This window comes from Bombina bombina, chromosome 1 (genome assembly GCF_027579735.1).
Source record: "Bombina bombina isolate aBomBom1 chromosome 1, aBomBom1.pri, whole genome shotgun sequence".
Taxonomy (NCBI): domain Eukaryota; kingdom Metazoa; phylum Chordata; class Amphibia; order Anura; family Bombinatoridae; genus Bombina; species Bombina bombina.
Window position 1 is genome coordinate 1,076,919,384 of NC_069499.1, and position 17,839 is coordinate 1,076,937,222.

Below are 17,839 nucleotides of genomic sequence, written 5' to 3' on the forward strand. Positions count from 1 at the left end.
TTCCCAAAAGTAATGAATGCACCTCCGGACTCTTTCCATTTAAGAAGAAAAACAGGAATTATGCTTACCTGATAATTTCCTTTTCTTCTGATGGAAAGAGTCCACAGCTCCCCACCCATAATTTTATGTGGGGCGTCCTCATATTCTTCTGGCACCTTTTCACCCTGATATTTCTTCTACTGTTTCTTGTTCCTCGAGCAGAATGACTGGGGGATGAGGGAAGTGGGAGGAGTATTTAAGCCTTTGGCTGGGGTGTCTTTGCCTCCTCCTGGTGGGCAGGTTCTTATTTCCCAAAAGTAATGAATGCAGCTGTATATTCTTTCCATCAGAAGAAAAGTAAATTATCAGGTAAGCATAATTTATGTTTTTTCATTGTTCTCTCCAAGTATTGGTGATTGTTTTATGGACAGCTATAAGAAAAAGAAGCAGGTATATGTAAGTAATGAGATCTGATTATACCTACAAGCTCAACCTATTTTATTAGGTTGTGGCTTCAAAACACAAAGGCCTAGATTTGGAGTTTGGCGGTAAAAGGGCTGTTAACGCTCCGCGGGCTTTTTTCTGGCCGCACCATAAAATTAACTCTGGTATCGAGAGTTCAAACAAATGCTGCGTTAGGCTCCAAAAAAGGAGCGTAGAGCATTTTTACCGCAAATGCAACTCTCGATACCAGAGTTGCTTACGGACGCGGCCAGCCTCAAAAACGTGCTCGTGCACGATTCCCCCATAGGAAACAATGGGACTGTTTGAGCTGAAAAAAAACCTAACACCTGCAAAAAAGCAGCGTTCAGCTCCTAACGCAGCCCCATTGTTTCCTATGGGGAAACACTTCCTACGTCTGCACCTAACACTCTAACATGTACCCCGAGTCTAAACGCCCCTAACCTTACACTTATTAACCCCTAATCTGCCGCCCCCGCTATCGCTGACCCCTGCATATTATTATTAACCCCTAATCTGCCGCTCCGTAAACCGCCGCAACCTACGTTATCCCTATGTACCCCTAATCTGCTGCCCTAACATCGCCGACCCCTATATTATATTTATTAACCCCTAATCTGCCCCCCTCAACGTCGCCGACACCTGCCTACACTTATTAACCCCTAATCTGCCGAGCGGACCTGATCGCTACTATAATAAAGTTATTAACCCCTAATCCGCCTCACTAACCCTATCATAAATAGTATTAACCCCTAATCTGCCCTCCCTAACATCGCCGACACCTAACTTCAATTATTAACCCCTAATCTGACGACCGGAGCTCACCGCTATTCTAATAAATTGATTAACCCCTAAAGCTAAGTCTAACCCTAACACTAACACCCCCCTAACTTAAATATAATTTACATCTAACGAAATAAATTAACTCTTATTAAATAAATTATTCCTATTTAAAGATAAATACTTACCTGTAAAATAAATCCTAATATAGCTACAATATAAATTATAATTATATTATAGCTATTTTAGGATTAATATTTATTTTACAGGCAACTTGGTATTTATTTTAACTAGGTACAATAGCTATTAAATAGTTAAGAACTATTTAATAGTTACCTGGTTAAAATAATAACAAATTTACCTGTAAAATAAATCCTAACCTAAGATATAATTAAACCTAACACTACCCTATCAATAAAATAATTAAATAAACTACCTACAATTACCTACAATTAACCTAACACTACACTATCAATAAATTAATTAAACACAATTCCTACAAATAAATACAATTACATAAACTAGCTAAAGTACAAAAAATAAAAAAATATTTACAAACATAAGAAAAATATTACAACAATTTTAAACTAATTACACCTACTCTAAGCCCCCTAATAAAATAACAAAGCCCCCCAAAATAAAAAATTCCCTACCCTATTCTAAATTAAAAAAGTTACAAGCTCTTTTACCTTACCAGCCCTGAACAGGGCCCTTTGCGGGGCATGCCCCAAGAATTTCAGCTCTTTTGCCTGTAAAAGAATAAATACAATACCCCCCCCAACATTACAACCCACCACCCACATACCCCTAATCTAACCCAAACCCCCCTTAAATAAACCTAACACTAAGCCCCTGAAGATCTTCCTACCTTGTCTTCACCATACCAGGTTCACCGATCCGTCCTGGCTCCAACATCTTCATCCAACCCAAGCGGGGGTTGGCGATCCATCATCCGGTGCTGAAGAGGTCCAGAAGAGGCTCCAAAGTCTTCCTCCTATCCGGCAAGAAGAGGACATCCGGACCGGCAAACATCTTCTCCAAGCGGCATCTTCGATCTTCTTCCATCCGGTGCGGAGCGGGTCCATCTTGAAGCAGGCGACGCGGATCCATCCTCTTCTTCCGTGGTCTCCCGACTAATGACGGTTCCTTTAAGGGACGTCATCCAAGATGGCGTCCCTCGAATTCCGATTGGCTGATAGGATTCTATCAGCCAATCGGAATTAAGGTAGGAATTTTCTGATTGGCTGATGGAATCAGCCAATCAGAATCAAGTTCAATCCGATTGGCTGATCCAATCAGCCAATCAGATTGAGCTCGCATTCTATTGGCTGATCGGAACAGCCAATAGAATGCGAGCTCAATCTGATTGGCTGATTGGATCAGCCAATCGGATTGAACTTGATTCTGATTGGCTGATTCCATCAGCCAATCAGAAAATTCCTACCTTAATTTCGATTGGCTGATAGAATCCTATCAGCCAATCGGAATTCGAGGGATGCCATCTTGGATGACGTCCCTTAAAGGAACCGTCATTAGTCGGGAGACAACGGAAGAAGAGGATGGATCCGCGTCGCCTGCTTCAAGATGGACCCGCTCCGCACCGGATGGAAGAAGATCGAAGATGCCGCTTGGAGAAGATGTTTGTCGGTCCGGATGTCCTCTTCTTGCCGGATAGGAGGAAGACTTTGGAGCCTCTTCTGGACCTCTTCAGCACCGGATGATGGATCGCCAACCCCCGCTTGGGTTGGATGAAGATGTTGGAGCCAGGACGGATCGGTGAACCTGGTATGGTGAAGACAAGGTAGGAAGATCTTCAGGGGCTTAGTGTTAGGTTTATTTAAGGGGGGTTTGGGTTAGATTAGGGGTATGTGGGTGGTGGGTTGTAATGTTGGGGGGGGGTATTGTAATTTATTCTTTTACAGGCAAAAGAGCTGAAATTCTTGGGGCATGCCCCGCAAAGGGCCCTGTTCAGGCCTGGTAAGGTAAAAGAGCTTGTAACTTTTTTAATTTAGAATAGGGTAGGGAATTTTTTATTTTGGGGGGCTTTGTTATTTTATTAGGGGGCTTAGAGTAGGTGTAATTAGTTTAAAATTGTTGTAATATTTTTCTTATGTTTGTAAATATTTTTTTATTTTTTGTAACTTAGTTCTTTTTTATTTTTTGTACTTTAGCTAGTTTATGTAATTGTATTTATTTGTAGGAATTGTGTTTAATTAATTTATTGATAGTGTAGTGTTAGGTTAATTGTAGGTAATTGTAGGTAGTTTATTTAATTATTTTATTGATAGGGTAGTGTTAGGTTTAATTATATCTTAGGTTAGGATTTATTTTACAGGTAAATTTGTTATTATTTTAACTAGGTAACTATTAAATAGTTCTTAACTATTTAATAGCTATTGTACCTAGTTAAAATAAATACCAAGTTGCCTGTAAAATAAATATTAATCCTAAAATAGCTATAATATAATTATAATTTATATTGTAGCTATATTAGGATTTATTTTACAGGTAAGTATTTATCTTTAAATAGGAATAATTTATTTAATAAGAGTTAATTTATTTCGTTAGATGTAAATTATATTTAAGTTAGGGGGGTGTTAGTGTTAGGGTTAGACTTAGCTTTAGGGGTTAATCAATTTATTAGAATAGCGGTGAGCTCCGGTCGTCAGATTAGGGGTTAATAATTGAAGTTAGGTGTCGGCGATGTTAGGGAGGGCAGATTAGGGGGTTAATACTATTTATTATAGGGTTAGTGAGGCGGGTTAGGGGTTAATAACTTTATTATAGTAGCGCTCAGGTCCGTTCGGCAGATTAGGGGTTAATAAGTGTAGGCAGGTGTCGGCGACGTTGAGGGGGGCAGATTAGGGGTTAATAAATATAATATAGGGGTCGGCGGTGTTAGGGGTAGCAGATTAGGGGTACATAGGGATAACGTAGGTGGCGGCGCTTTGCGGTCGGAAGATTAGGGGTTAATTATTTTAAGTAGCTGGCGGCGACGTTGTGGGGGGCAGGTTAGGGGTTAATAAATGTAATGCAGGGGTCGGCGGGGTTAGGGGCAGCAGATTAGGGGTACATAAGTATAACGTAGGTGGCGGTCGGCAGATTAGGGGTTAAAAATTTTAATCGAGTGGCGGCGATGTGGGGGGAGCTCGGTTTAGGGGTACATAGGTAGTTTATGGGTGTTAGTGTACTTTAGGGTACAGTAGTTAAGAGCTTTATGAACCGGCGTTAGCCAGAAAGCTCTTAACTCCTGCTATTTTCAGGCGGCTGGAATTTTGTCGTTAGAGCTCTAACGCTCACTTCAGAAACGACTCTAAATACCGGCGTTAGAAAGATCCCATTGAAAAGATAGGATACGCAAATGGCGTAGGGGGATCTGCGGTATGGAAAAGTCGCGGCTGAAAAGTGAGCGTTAGACCCTTTAATCACTGACTCCAAATACCAGCGGGCGGCCAAAACCAGCGTTAGGAGCCTCTAACGCTGGTTTTGACGGCTACCGCCGAACTCCAAATCTAGGCCAAAATCAGCTTATTCATATACACAAGTAAGCCTTAAAAAAGCAAATCTCATACATTTTATGTTCTGCAGTTGGTAAAAAAAGTTATTGGAAAGACATTAAGGGAAAAACAATTTAGTATACTGTCTCTTTAAGTAGATAAAAACATGTAAAAACATATTTATGCAATATTCATATTTAATAAAGTCTTTAACTGCGTATTTATTGTAAAGATTTGACATTCCTATGTTCTGCACGTAGGGGAACATATTGTTTGTTTTTGTAAATAGATATTCCTATATATATATCTGTATATATCTATACCTATGTATAATCATGTGTGTATGTATATATATATATATATATATATATATATATACACACAGTATATAAATACTAGTCCTAAAGTCCGTTCACACGGGCCATTTTTTGCAATACAGCGGTCCCACCCCTTGCTCTCTCTCTCCCCCTCTATTTTGTGCTCTCTCCCCCTCTTTTTTGTGCTCTCTCCCCCTCTTTTGTGCTCTCTCCCCCTCTCTTTTGCGCTCTCTCCCCCTTTCTTTTGAGCTCTCTCTCTGCCCCCTCTCTTTTGCTCTCTCTCTCCCCCTCTCTTTTGCTCTCTCTCCCCCTCTCTTTTGTGCTCTCTCCCCCTCTCTTTTGCGCTCTCTCACCTCTCTTTTGCGCTCTCTCTCGCTCCACCTCTCTTTTGCTCTCTCTCTCCCCCCTCTTTTTTGCTCCCTCTCTCCCCCTCTCTTTTGCTTTCCCTCCCCCCTCTCTTTTGCTCTCTCTCCCCCTCTCTTTTGCGCTCTTTCCCCCCCCTCTCTTTTATGCTCTCTCTCTCTCCCCCCTCTTCTGTGTTCTCCCTCTCTTTTGCTCTCTCCCCCCTCTCTTTTGCTCTCTCTCTCCCCCTCTCTTTTGCTCTCTCTCTCCCCCCTCTCTTTTGCTCTCTCTCTCCCCCCTCTCTTTTGCTCTCTCTCTCCCCCTCTCTTTTGCGCTCTCTCCCCTCACTTTTGCGCTCTCTCCCCCTCTCTTTTGCGCTCTCTCTCGCTCCACCTCTTTTACTCTCTCCCCCCTCTCTTTTGCTCCCTCTCTCCCCCTCTCTTTTGCTTTATCTCCCCTCTCTCTTTTGCTCTCTCTCCCCCTCACTCTTTTGCTCTCTCTCCCCCTGTCTTTTGTGCTCTTTCTTCCCCTTCTCTTTTACGCTCTCTCTCTCCCCCTCTCTTTTGCGTTCTCTCTCCCCCTCTCTTTTGTGCTCTCTCTCTCCCCCCCTCTTTTGCACTCTCTCCCCCCTCTTTTTTGCGCTCTCTCTCCCCCTCTCTTTTGCGCTCTCTCTCCCCCTCTCTTTTGCGCTCTCTCTCTCTCCCCCCTCTCTTTGCTCTCTCTCTCCATCCCTCTCTTTGCTCTCTCTCTCCCCCCTCTTTTGCGCTCTCTCTCTCCCCTCTCTTTTGTGCTCTCTCTCTCCCCCTCTCTTTTGCGCTCTCTCCCCCCTCTTTTTTGCGGTCTCTCTCCCCTTCTCTTTTAAGCTCTCTCTCCCCCATCTCTTTTGCGCTCTCTCTCCCCTCCTCTCTTTTGCGCTCTCTCTCTCCCCCCTCTGTTTGATCTCTCTCCATCCCTCTCTTTGCTCTCTCTCTCCATCCCTCTCATTTGCTCTCTCTCTCTCCATCCTCTCTTTTGCTCTTTCGCTCCATCCCTCTCTTTTGCTCTTTCTCTCCATCCCTCTCTTTTGCTCTTTCTCCCCCTCGGTTTTGCTCTCTCTCTCCCCCTCTCTCCCCCCTCTCTTTTGCTCTGTCTCTCTCCCCTCTCTTTTGCTCTCTCTCTCTCTCCCCCTCTATATTGCTCTCTCTCCCCCTCTCTTTTTCTCTCTCTCCCCATGTCTATTGCTCTTTCTCCCCCTCTCTTTTTTGCTCTTTCTTCCCCCTCTCTTTTTCCCTCTCTTCCCTCTATTTTGCTCTTTCCCCTATTTTGCTCTTTCCCCTCTCTTTTGCTCTCTCTCCCTCCTCTCTTCTGCACTTTCCCCTTTTCTGCTCTTCCCCCTCTCTTTAGCTCTTTCCTATCTCTTTTTGTCTCTTCCCCTCTCTTTCTATTTCTCTCCCCTCTCTCGCTCGCGCCGACCGCGCCCAGCCACGCCCTGCCATGCCTGACCACGTCTGCCACACCCACACTCCTGCCTGGCCATGCCCACTTTTGCCGCAAACAGCATGTCGGGTAAGGTCAGGTGTGTTTGTCCTCGTGCTGTCTCTACTGCGCATGACAGCTTCGGACAAACACACTTGGCCTTTTATATTATAGGATGGACTCCTTGCTCAATGTACTTAGAGGAATATGGCTACACTTCACTGACGAGGCCCAGTGAAGGCCGAATTGATCGTCTGGGGTTGCTGTGTTCCTTGTTCAGACAGGAATTGCCTGGTATTTCGGCGCTGGACTGACCGTAATAGGCGGGATCAGACTGATATACTACAGGAAAGTTCTGCTCTGTGAAAAGCATTACTGGGCTAAAAGAAGCTGCACCCAGGTGGTAAATCGCCATAGAACAGGCTAACAATGGTATTGAGACTGTTGTTCATTCCTGTGAGTGTGCTTCTCTCTCTCTCTCTGTGTATATATATATGTATAGATTTATATTTTGCGAAAAAAAATCATATACAGTATGTAGAAATATCAATTTATAAATAAATAGAACATATTCTGCTATGAGCAGAACATTGAAATGTGAAATATTCATATTTTCATTTCAGGTTACGGCTCTAGTGAAAGTGATAAATGGCCCTCCACTCGTAATCTAACCCATTACATACACAGACACACACACATACACATACACACACACACACACATACACATACACACACACACACACACATACATATATATATATATATATATATATATATATAAAGCAAAGTCCTGTGTAGGAATGCACACCATATATTTAGTAGCAGCTGCCAGGGTGCAATGTCAAAACAGTATGTACTATGCTAAAAAGGCAGCACTCATTGGTCATTTGTAAGTAAAATTTAGCTTTTAATAATACAAAAAGTTAAAATCTTGGGAAAAACATGACGTTTCGATGCCTAACTGGCATCTTTTTCAAATGTCCCAAAAAGTAAATCCAAAGTGGTCACACCAGCTATGTGGTGTTCCCCATGAGAGCAATTTTACTTACAAATGACCAGTGAGTGCTGCCTTTTTTGCATAGTATATATATATATATATATATATATATATATATATATATATATATATATATATATATATATATATATATATATATATTATAAATGATTATATACACACAGATTTTTTTTTTTTTTTTTTTTTTTGCTAGAAAACATGTTTTTCATTAGATGTAGAATCTTGGTCCTGATACCTATTTCATTTGCTTTCCCATCTGAATCTTTATTTGCCTAAGGCACTCTGACCTCCTCATCCTTATTTCCTTACTCCACCTCAGCTTCTTGTAATCCTGGATGTGTTGAAAGCCTCAGGCCTCTGCAATGCTGAGTTGTTCCAGACTGCTGCCCCTTTGAATGTGCTTACTGTTTACCTTGAATATAAAAGTTGTTTGGATTTTATTCATTATTTTTATTTTATTTTAAACAGGATTTCTTTTTAATTTTGGATGATTATTGAGAAAATATTTGTTAAAAAAACAAAATTCCTAGTAGAAGTCCATTTGGTGGAATACCTCTTCATAATTATGTATATAAATATGGGAAGGTAAATAAACAAGAAAGGGCATAATCTGGGTGTTTTAAAGAAAGACCATAAGTGTTGCCGAATATCTTTTTATTTACCCTCCGGCTTTAACAAGCTGATAGAACTATGTCTAGTCTAGTTTCCATTCTCTTCATTTACGTTTTCATATATGTTAACATGATGCAATAAGCCATTTTCAAACTGAACTATCTGAATCTGTAGGATAAACAGGTTTTTGGACAATTTTCCAATTACTCCAGATGCCATTAACACAAAAGACAATTGACACTGAGACCCCTCACAAATCAAATTCCACTCTATCAAGAAGAAAAATTTAATTCCTCAAACCTGAGATGCTTAAAAACCATGAATGACTGAAATAAAAAAATAAAGGAGTGTTGAGTCCCATAATGTTATGTCCAGCCACTGCCAGAGGAGTATAAGCAAATGCCAAATTATAAATACCAATGGCAGTAAACGGACAAATGGAATGATTAACGTTAATATCTTAAGTTGGAGAGGTGCAGTAGGCTTGATCCCGAAGATGTAGTTTAATTGAATCCCAGAATATTTAACCAGTAAAGTATTACCAGTTGTATTTTTATAAATAAAGATGTGTTTGACAAAAAAAGTCCATGAATGTTCAGGGTATATCATATAATACGACATGACAGGTCACAGGGACATCTAAACTTGACACATTTAGATACATTTATTCCTCTCATCATCACACAACATTAGCACAAAAGCACTGCCCATATTGGACCAGGCACCCTTGAAGAAAGCCTTGGGGCCCTCACCACAAGCAAACTTCCTCCAGCAGTCATTTGTTCCAGTGTGCATGATAGCGGCTCCTTTCCTTTCTGACTCCATCATCATACGACAACGGACAGTGTCAAAGGCATAGGATACAAAGCCAGCCACGGCTGTTTCTGTTTGAGCAATCATCCAGCTGATGATAATGTGTGTGTTCTTTAAGTCCGAAAGCATGTCTTGTCAAAGATTCCAATGTATTCTGCTCTGTAAATGATGATGCCCTTAGCAAGTACAATAAAACCTTGATAGAGACCCCTGAGGCCATCTGACATAAAGATATTGACTGAACAGTCTTCAAGGCCTTTGAACTCTCATTCAGCTCCAGTATTTCTAACATTAATGGCCAGATGGGTTCTGGCAAAGTCAAGAGGGTATACAAAGATGCCAGGTTTACCAGATGCCAGGTTTACAGCAAAGTAATGCCAGAACTGGGTCAACATTGTCCAGGAAGATCTCCTAGTATTGGTCTTTGAAGGCATAGTTGAGGGCCTTGATTGGAAAGTTTCTGATCACATTGGCAAGATTACTACGCCAAAAAGACAGGACATCTTGCTCTTTGGGGATACGAACAACACAATCAAGAATGCCCTTATACTGCTTGTCTGCTGTGATCTGTTTGCTTGCAGCAAAAGTCTTTATGAAGGAGTTAGCTGGGTCGGTCATAATTGTTGGATAGTAAGTAGTTGCCAGTTATGGACAGTAGCACTTAGCTTCTAAGGACTGGAGAGTGAGCCAATGAAGTGGCGGACTTTATACAGCATATCTTGGGGGTGGGTCCTAAATTTTACTGGCTCTGATTGGTTGGATGCAGAGGATGGAACGTTGGACTGGTAATAAACATAATAATGTTTATTTGTAATTGCAAAATGGTTATCAAAGTGTCGATTTCAAATGTTCTGTCAAGTGAACTTTTATTTTATAAAACTAGTATAGTTATATTGCTGACTGATCACTGGACTACAGGGTATGAGTGCGGGGAGACTGAAGGCCTGATTATCTAGAGCTCTCTGGAGGTGAATCTAAGGGACTATATGCTGAAAGCAGAGTAATTTGACTCATATTGACGGCAGGATTTAATTTTTAAATTGTGCCCCCTACTCCCTGTTAATCTCACTCTCCCCAGCAATGTTTCCCTTTCCAGTGAGCTCAATTACTTGCAACTTGCAGGGACAACCCCTTTTTTAGGTAATTCCTTGACGTCAGCCCCTGGGTTTTCACGTCTGACCCAGCAAAGTTTTGATCAATAGGCCCTGAGTCCAGGATAAGTGAATTTCCACAAGGGTGGAAGGAGACATTAAATCATCTAGAAACTGATGAGGGCTGATGAGGAGCAGCATGCTCTTACACTGGGTCTATTGCCAGGGTAGAAGTTTATGTAACAATGAAATTTAGGCCATGTTCCTCCAGGTCTCCGTTAAGGAAAGATGAGTTTGATGAAACACAATAGCAGTCCCAAACATCTAAAACGTCCCACATGCTCCTAAATTGCTATCCGTGTTTTAAATATGTTGACAGTGTTTTATAGACACAGGATGCTCTCTACAACTCTCTTTTCCGCTCCAAAGTTAGGTGTTTCTTCAGGAAACTGCTCTCTGTTAAAATGCATTATATTTATAGTATTACTGTCCTAAATGTGATTGCCAGATTTCCAGCAAGGGTGTATATGGAGGATGCAGTAACTCTCCACTTCCATCTGTTGAGTAGAATAAACATTTTTTTCTCCTTTTTAATTGTTTGTTCAGAAGCATAAACTTCAAATAATTATTTATGGACATAAAACCCCAAAATGTTCTTTCATGAATTAGATTGTGCAAACAATTTTAAACAACTTTCCAATTTACTAATGTTATCAAATTGTATTTGTTTTTTTGTTATTCTTTGTTAAAAAGTAGAAAGGTTGTCTCATGACTGTGCACGTGTCTGGAGCACTATATGGTAGCAGTTTTGCAACAATGTTTTACATTAGCAAGAGCACTAGATGGCAGCACTATTTCCTGTCATGTAGTGCCTCAGGCATATGCACTCTAACTATCTAGGTATCAACAAAGAATAACATGAGAATGAAGCAAATTTGATAATAGAAGTAAATTAGAAACTTTTATTTTACAAGATACGATGAGTCCACGGATTTCATCCTTACTTGTGGGATATCGCCTCCTGGTCCGCAGGAGGAGGCAAAGAGCACCACAGCAGAGCTGTATATATAGCTCCTCCCTTCCCTCCGACCCCAGTCATTCTCTTTGCCTGTGTTAGTGATAGGAAGAGGCAAAGTGAAGTGTTAGTTTAGATTCTTCAATCAAGAGTTTATTGTTTTTAAAATGGTACCAGTGAGTGCTATTTTATTCAGGATGTAGCTGTATTCCTTGTCAGCCTCTAGAGTAGAGTTACAGGTGGGGAGATTTTCATTCTCTATGCGCCTCCCATACTATGTGCTGCCCTGCTGATGATGGTCTTAGCAGATATTATCTAAGACCCTGTTTGTTCCCACAGATCTACAGGAGGAGATGAAAAGGACCTCTTCATCGTGTGGGACAGATCATGCTGTCGCTCAGCATTGAGGTATGTGCAGTTGTTAATTTCTGGGACACTCAGTACCTCAGAACAGACTGTCCTTTATTTTCTATATAAAGTAAGGGTAATCAACTTGCTCAAATTCTTATAGGCATGTGTGTATTCCCCTCTTTACTCTGTGACAGCCATTATTGCTGTGGGCTGTTTATAGCTGCAATCACTCTGCAGGACTACTAGCCCGGCTAGATGGAGTGTGGGCTTGACGCTGGGGACCTCTAGCTTGGAGTTGTATACTCCAGTACATTCTGCTCTGGTATTTGTTTTATAGGCAGTGTGCTTGAGGGGACATTTTGCATTTTTTCACTGGCATTGGAAAGTCTGAAAGAAAAATAAAGTAAAAGTGAGTTTTTCTATGCAGATTTTTTACTGAGTTACTTCGTGTTAGTTACCGCCCACGAAAGGCGGGGCTTGTCGTTCGCGCGCTTAGCCGCGCTGTTGTTGTTCTGCCAGGAAGTGACCCGATCGGCAGTGTGTCTCGCTGCTCCGGTGTTTCCTAAGACCGCATGCAGTAATATCACAGACGGTCTCAGGCACGCCGCAAACGAGCAGATAGTGTTGTCTCGTGGGGACAGGTAGGCGCAGCAGCAGAGCTGTGGCGAGGTGGTGCAAGAGGTTGATTATTGTTCCAAAAGAATTGCTCAGGTTCAGAGAGTTTAATTTTTGAAAAGTTAAAACGCAGTTTCTTCTACATTATCGAGTGTTGTGCAGTAAAATTTGAAACACTTATTTTTAAAGGCACAGTACACTCGGATTTCAAAAGCTTTTTGTTATCATTTATGTTAAGCTGATTGCACATTATTTATGTTTTGAATACATCACATAATTATTATTGTCACGACCAAAATCATTTGCTTATTTGTTGTCATGGATGATCTTCAAAGCAGCATATGTTCTATGTGTTTGAATGCTAATGTGGAGCCCGTTACTTTTTGTCCCTCATGCACTGAGAGGGCATTGCAGTTTCGAGAGCAGATTTTCTTTAATAAAAGTATATCTAAGGCGGATGTTTCTCAGGGTTCGGCTGATAAGACTCAGAGTATGCCACAACTTTCTCCCCAAGCGTCACAGCCCTTAACAACCGCTCAAGCGGCGCCAAGTTCCTCTACAGCTTCTGCTGCGATCACTCTGCAGGACATTGCTGCGGTCATGTCATCTACCCTTTCTGAGGCGTTATCTGCCTTTCCGGTACTCCAAGGCAAATGCAGTAGGAGAGACAACCTCATGGTCAATACTGCTTCTGATGCTTTGATGGCGATCTCAGATGTACCCTCCTAGGGCTCTGAATTGGAGGGTATGGAGGTTCTATCCGAGGGGGAACTTTCTGACTCAGGAAGTGGCTTACCTCTGACGGATCCAGATGCGGTTTCCTTCAGGTTTAAACTTGAACACCTCTGCCTGTTATTGAGGGAGGTTTTGTTGACTCTGGACGACTGTGATTCAATTGTGGTTCCTCCAGAGAAACTGAGTAAGTTGGACAGATACTTAGAGGTCCCTTCTTATTCGGATGTATTTCCAGTTCCTAAGAGAACTTCTGAAATTATTGCTATGGAATGGGAGAGACCGGGTATTCCCTTTTCCCCTTCTCCAGTTTTCAAGAAGATGTACCCTATAGCTGACGCCATTAGGGACTCTTGGCAGATGGAGGGAGCTATTTCAACCTTGGCAAAACGAACTACTATCCCTATCAAGGATAGTTGTGCTTTTAAGGACCCTATGGATAAGAAATTGGAGGGTCTGCTTAAAAAAATATATGTTCATCAGGGGTTGCTATTGCAACAGGCGGCCTGCATTGTTACTGTTACGACTGCGGTTGCTTATTGGTTTGATGCTTTAGAAGAGTCTCTTAAAACTGAGACTTCTTTAGAAGAAATACAGGTTAGAATTAAAGCTCTTAAGTTAGCTAATTCTTTTATTACAGATGCTTCTTTTCAGATTACCAAATTGGCGGCTAAGAGTTCAGGATTTTCCATCTTAGCACGCAGAGCTTTATGGTTAAAATCTTGGTCTGCAGATGTGTCATCTAAGTCTAAGCTTTTGGCTATTCCGTACAAGGGGAAGACCCTGTTCGGACCTGACTTGAAGGAGATTATTTCTGACATTACGGGAGGCAAGGGTCATCTCCTCCCTCAGGATAAGAAATCCAAACAGAGAAATCGTCAAAGTAAACTTTGTTCCTTTCGAAACTTCAAGCTAATTCCTCCTTCCTCTTCCTCTAAGCAGGAAGGTAACTATTCACAAACCAAGTCTACTTGGAGACCGACTCAGTCTTGGAACAAGAGTAAACAATCCAAGAAGCCTTCTGCTGCTCCCAAATCAGCATGCAGGGTTGGCTCCCGATCCGGGACCGGATCTAGTAGGGGGCAGACTGTCTTTCTTCATCCAGGCTTGGATAAGAGATGTTCAGGATCCCTGGGCGTTAGAAATAGTGTCTCAGGGATACCAGTTGGAATTCAGAAATTCTTCCCCCAGAGGAAGGTTTCTTCTTTCTCGATTGTCTGTAGACCAGATAAAGAGAGAGGCGTTCTTACGCTGTGTAAGAGACCTCTCCTCCATGGGAGTAATTTGTCCCGTTCCAATTCAGGAACAGGGACAGGGGTTTTATTCAAATCTGTTCGTAGTTCCCAAAAAGGAGGGAACTTTCAGACCTATCTTAGATCTCAAGAGTCTAAACAAGTTTCTCAGAGTTTCATCTTTCAAGATGGAAACTATTCGTAACATTCTTCCATTGATCCAGGAGGGTCAATTTATGACTACCGTGGATTTAAAGGATGTATGTTCCTATCCACAGGGATCATCACAAGTTCCTGAGGTTTGCCTTTCTGGACAGAGATTTTCAGTTTGTGGCTCTGCCTTTCGGTCTGGCCACGGCACCCAGAATTTTCACAAAGGTTCTGGGGTCTCTGCTGGTGGTTCTAAGACCGTGGGGAATTGCAGTGGCGCCTTATCTGGACGATATTCTGATCCAGGCGTCGTCTTATCAGCTGGCAAAGTTTCATACCGACATTGTTCTATCCTTCCTGAGGACTCATGGGTGGAAGGTAAATCTGGAAAAGAGTTTGCTAGTTACACAGACAAGGGTTCCTTTCTTGGGAACTCTAATCGACTCTCTATCCATGAAAATCTTTTTGACGGAGGTCAGAAAATTAAAGATTCTGAATACATGCCAAGCCCTTCAGACCAATCCTCGGCCGTCAGTGGCTCAGTGCATGGAGGTCATTGGATTGATGGTAGCGGCAATGGACATCATTCCGTTTGCTCAGTTTCATCTCAGGCCTCTGCAACTGACCATGCTCAGACAGTGGAATGGAGATTATACAAATTTGTCTCCTCAAATAAATATAGATCAGAAGACGAGGGACTCTTTTCTATGGTGGTTGTCACTGGATCATCTATCCCAGTGGACATGCTTCCGCAGACCCTCATGGGAGATAGTGACAACGGATGCCAGCCTGATGGGATGGGGAGCAGTTTGCAACTCCCTGAGGGAGAGTTGAGAGCAATATTCAATCCGCTTCAGGCTTGGCCACAGTTGGCTTCGGCCAAATTCATCAGATTCCAGTCGGACAACATTACGACTGTAGCTTACATCAATCATCAGGGAGGAACAAGGAGTTCCTTGGCGATGATAGAAGTAGCCAAGATAATTCAGTGGGCGGAATCTCACTCTTGTTATCTGTCGGCTATCCACATCCCAGGTGTGGAAAACTGGGAAGCGGACTTTCTGAGCAGACAGACTTTTCATCCGGGAAAATGGGAACTCCATCTGGAGGTATTTGCCAACCTGATTCTCAGATGGGGCAGGCCGGAGTTGGATCTTATGGCGTCTCATCAGAATGCCAAGCTTCCGAGATACGGGTCCAGGTCCAGGGATCCCCAGGCCGTGCTTATAGATGCCTTGGCAGTACCTTGGTCTTTCAGCCTAGCTTATGTGTTCCCTTCATTTGCTCTCCTTCCCAGGGTGATTGCTCGAGTCAAACAGGAGAGGGCATCGGTGATCCTCATCGCTCCTGCGTGGCCTCGCAGGACTTGGAATGCCAACCTGGTGGACATGTCATCTCAGCCACCGTGGAAGCTTCCATTGAGGAAAGACCTTCTCATTTAGGGACCCTTCCTTCATCCGAATCTAGTTTCTCTACAGCTAACTGCTTGGAGATTGAACGCTTGATTTTATCTAAGCGAGGGTTTTCTGATTTGGTCATAGATACCTTGATTCAGGCACGTAAGCCTGTTACTAGAAAAATTTACCATAAGATATGGCGCAAATATCTTTATTGGTGTAAATCCAAGGGCTACTCATGGAGTAGGGTTAAGATTCCCAGGATTTTGTCTTTTCTCCAAGACAGATTGGAGAAAGGTTTGTCAGCAAGTTTTAAAGGGACAGATTTCTGCTTTATCTATTTTGTTACACAAACGTCTGGCCGATGTTCCAGATGTTCAATCTTTTTGTCAGGCTCTGACTAGAATCAAGGCCTGTGTTTAGACCAATTGCTCCTCCTTGGAGTTTGAATTTAGTTTTTACAGTTCTTCAAGGGGTTCCGTTTGAACCTATGCATTCCATAGATATTAAGTTATTGTCTTGGAAAGTTTTTTATTTTTGGTTGCTATTTCTTCTGCTCGCAGAGTATCCGAACTTTCGGCATTATAATGTGATTCTCCTTATCTTATTTTCCATTCGGATAAGGTGGTGTTACGAACCAAACCTGGTTTTCTTCCTAAGGTTGTTTCAAATAAGAATATTAATCAGGAAATTGTTGTTCCTTCCTTGTGTCCTAATCCTTCTTCTAAGAAGGAGCGTCTGTTACATAATTTGGACGTGGTCCATGCTTTGAAGTTCTACTTACAGGCGACTAAGGATTTTCACCAATCGTCTTCATTGTTTGTTGTTTTCTCTGGGAAACGTAGGGGTCAGAAAGCTACGGCTACCTCTCTTTCTTTTTGGCTGAAGAGTATCATCCGTTTTGCATATGAGACTGCTGGACAGCAGCCTCCTGAACGAATTACGGCTCATTCCACTAGGGCTGTGGCTTCCTCATGGGTATTCAAAAATGATGCTTCTGTTGAAGAGATTTGCAAAGCTGCAACTTGGTCTTCTCTTCACACTTTTTCCAAATTTTCCAAATTTGATACTTTTGCCTCGTCTGAGGCTGTTTTTCTGAGAAAAGTTCTTCAAGCAGTAGTGCCTTCCGTTTAGGTTCCCTGTCTTGTCCCTCCCTTTTCATCCATGTACTATAGCTTTGGTATTGTATCCCACAAGTAAGGATGAAATCCGTGGACTCATTGTATTTTGTAAAAGAAAAGGAAATTTATTGTTACCTGATAAATTTGTTTCTTTTACGATACGATGAGTCCACGGCCCACCCTGTTTTTGTACGACAGGTCTTTAATTTTGTTAAACTTCAGTCACCTCTGCACCTTGGCTTTTCCTTTCTCTTCCTAACTTCGTTCGAATGACTGGAGTGGAAGGGAAGGGAGGAGATATATATACAGCTCTGCTGTGGTGCTCTTTGCCTCCTCCTGCTGACCAGGAGGCGATATCCCACAAGTATGAATGAAATCCGTGGACTCATCGTATCGTAAAAGAAACAAATTTATCAGGTAAGAATAAATTTCCTTTTTTAAAAATGTATTCTTTATCAGAATAATGAGAGAACATTTTTAGGTTTCATGTCCATTTAAGCAAGATGCAGATAGAATCCAGGAGGTCCTTCTGCACCTTACACAAAAAAATAACAGATTAGTTCCTAGAGCACAGTGCCATGGAGAACACTGGCAAAATAATCCATAACGCATCTCAGATTAAGATTGTTGAGGCTCTCATATAGTCAACATGAATATCAGTGTTTTAAAAGGAAAAAATAGGGAGAAAGAGAAAAAAATTAGTATGCCATCATATTTCACATAACAATGGGTGGCACAAATCCTGTTGGTTTTCCTACAGCCCAGCCACTCAAGGGTTAAAAAGACTATTCCTTTTTTATTTTCTGCCCTATTTTAACCTTTTAATAATGTAAAGCAAACTCTGTCCACCATCCCCTC

The 17,839-nt window shown here is 41.9% G+C and overlaps 1 protein-coding gene and 1 pseudogene across 4 annotated transcripts in view; one reads left to right on the forward strand and one right to left on the reverse strand.

Annotated features, from left to right (window-relative positions):
* The window catches only part of BCAS4 (breast carcinoma amplified sequence 4), a 321,107-nt gene that overhangs the window by 155,654 nt on the left and 147,614 nt on the right, over nucleotides 1-17,839 (forward strand). The window lies entirely within an intron of this gene.
* Nucleotides 9,103-9,905, reverse strand: LOC128640597 (ADP/ATP translocase 2-like; annotated as a pseudogene).